Source organism: Salmo salar, chromosome 04 (genome assembly GCF_965601325.2).
Source record: "Salmo salar chromosome 04, fSalSal1, whole genome shotgun sequence".
NCBI lineage: Eukaryota > Metazoa > Chordata > Actinopteri > Salmoniformes > Salmonidae > Salmo > Salmo salar.
In genome coordinates this window covers 73,525,835-73,528,544 of record NC_138294.1, presented here as the reverse complement: position 1 = coordinate 73,528,544, position 2,710 = coordinate 73,525,835, and positions in this window count along the sequence as shown.

The following is a 2,710-nucleotide window of genomic DNA, read 5'->3' as shown; positions in this document are numbered from 1 at the left end:
GTTGCCGCCGCGAGGTGGAGTAAAGAGCATCAGCCCAGCCCAAGCCTCGCGCTTCAGACAGACATTCGTAAAAGCAAAACGGGTCACAGACTCATCAGACCTAAAGAGATGTCCACCTAAATTATATCATTTTATCAGATTGTCATGTTTGTTTTGTGTCGCTAAGGCCAGCTAGCCTACTTGGTAAATGCGATGCGTCTGGCTATAAAATAGCCTAGGGCGCAGGAATCGCAGTCTGTCAGGGTCAGGTTATGTCTGGCCATTTCGACTGTCAACCATAAAAAAACTCAATATTTGTGACACTATAATAAGATCATATGGGCTATTTATAGGGTTATTGAGACAATATACGTATTGAATGCGCGAGCACGCACCTCAAGATTTTAAATTACGTGTTCAAATGAGCTATCAATATTATCTAGTCGTGTGATTTACAGGCTCCGCGATCTGTTATTTCTGTACGTCCAACGTTTTACAGTGCATCGTCTTATAGGGCTAGGCTATCGATCTGTTTCTTGTATTGTATCAAGACAGACCTGGCAACTTGTCTAACATGATGCAGGTTTCTTGTATTGTCTCAAGACAGACCTGGCAACTAGTCTAACATGATGCAGGTTCTCTCTCTAATTATAGCCTATCATTAATTCTGATTTGGTCTCTAGGATAACTGTCTCCATACATTGGAAATATTAGTTGTACATGGTTGTTTGACAACCATAATAACCAAGACTAAGAATCAAGATGTTAATTAAATAATGTGTGTAGCCATAATGCAGCAATTGGTTTGCACTTTGCAGCATTGCCCTTTCAATGCTATCTGTTCGTCTGAATACGGGACATTACATTGACAAACTGACAGTCACTGAGGGATATAGCACAATAATGACAACATCCACATAGAAAATACATAACCAGAAATACAAGAGAATAACTAACTTTATTATCGTCAATGGGCTATTTAACCCTTGTGTAGTCTTAACATTCTGTATACTCCCTTTGTCCTAAGGGTAAAAAATTGCCCGCCTTCACTAAACCCCCAAAATAAAGCAGCTTAATTGAATTTTAAACCCCCAATCTATTTTGTGTTTAGAAACAATCGGTCATTCATCATACACTTTGTGAATATCTGGGTTTTCCCTCTTCACAATGCAGAAAGACTGCATTTAATCAGTGGGCACCAATCGTTTTTATTACAACACACCTATCATAATTGTTTTCTTTACTAAAAGAGGTTTATTGTTATTTTTATTATTGCTAAAGGTACTAGGTGTAAACATAATTTTTTTTAGCAAGAGATAGCACTTGTATAGCCTAAAAGTAGCATACATGTGCAGAAAGTAGTTTTGAATGCATTTTATTGAAGAGAAACAATAACAGTCTTGAACTTTCTTGGCAACATAGTGATATATTATTATATACTGTATAATGAGGAATTCAACTACAAAATACTAGTCTTCTCCCATTTTTGAACCATTGCCCACACCCACAAGGTGTATAAACAACATCAATAAATAACAATAAAATAAGATAGATACAAAACTAAAATATGAAGAACATAAATCAATCAACTCTAATCAGCACATGTAGGACAGTATGCAAGTGTGTGTGCATGGACTTTGCAGATGTATTTGTCACATGTGCAGCACATAGTATTTGTTTTACAGTCCTTTGGGGGGCAGAATTGGAATCTCCTCCTCTTGCCTGCCCCAGCTACAGCCTCAGGTGGATCAGAACAAGATTTCACAAGCAATGCAAAGGCTGCTGTGCGGGGGAGGCGCTCCCTTCTTTGAATGTGTGGGGTTACAAGTCCCATTCCCAGCTGCTCCAGGAACACCCTCCTCTTGTTCCGCTTATCAGGCATCCAGGTAGGGTTGATCTTGTTCTGTATCATGAAGGCATTGTATAAGGACACATCAATGATGTTATGGAAGATGACCAGGGGCCAGCGGGCAGTCATCCTCCTTCAGCTGTAAGTTCCAATCACCTTGTCCAGATTGTCCACACCTCCTTTGTTGTGGTTGTAGTCCAGGATGATGGCTGGCTTCCTGTCCTCACGATCACTGATCTCAGCCGTTTTGTGCAGTGTGCTCAGGAGGACCATATTCTTGTTCCTCTTTGGGAGGTTTGAAACTAGAGTGGTGGTGGAGGTGAAGGCAAACTTTGATGAGAAGGCTTCTCTCCCCCTTGTTGCGAGGAGTGCAGGGGGGAGCTCAGGCTTGTTCTTTCTAACTGTGCCAACCATGGTGATCTTCCTCTACAGGAGCTGCTGGCTGAGTTCAATCAGTAGCACACATAGTCTCAATTTCTCATTGTGTGTGTGTGTGTGTGTGTGTCTTTGTGGTTTTTGTGGTGTGTAAATGATTTTATAACTGCCAGGTCAAAAATGACCCTAAGACAGTCTTTGTACCCTGATGGTGTACAGCTTTCATGGAAATATGAACAAAGGCGATGTTTCACTTTTTCAAATTTTGACCCTTAAGACAACACAAAGGTTAAAACACTTCTGCAAAGGCATATTTTTTGACAAACCACTTTCAGCAAATGTACACCTAAATACCAATGTAGGAAAGATACACAAGCGATGGTCTCCAATGGACATATATATTTCATTTCATCCGACAAAATGACATACGTTACATTAACAAAAGTAAGAAGACAACTGCTCGTCGAACATATCATTCCAAAGTCATGGGCATTAATACAGAGTTGG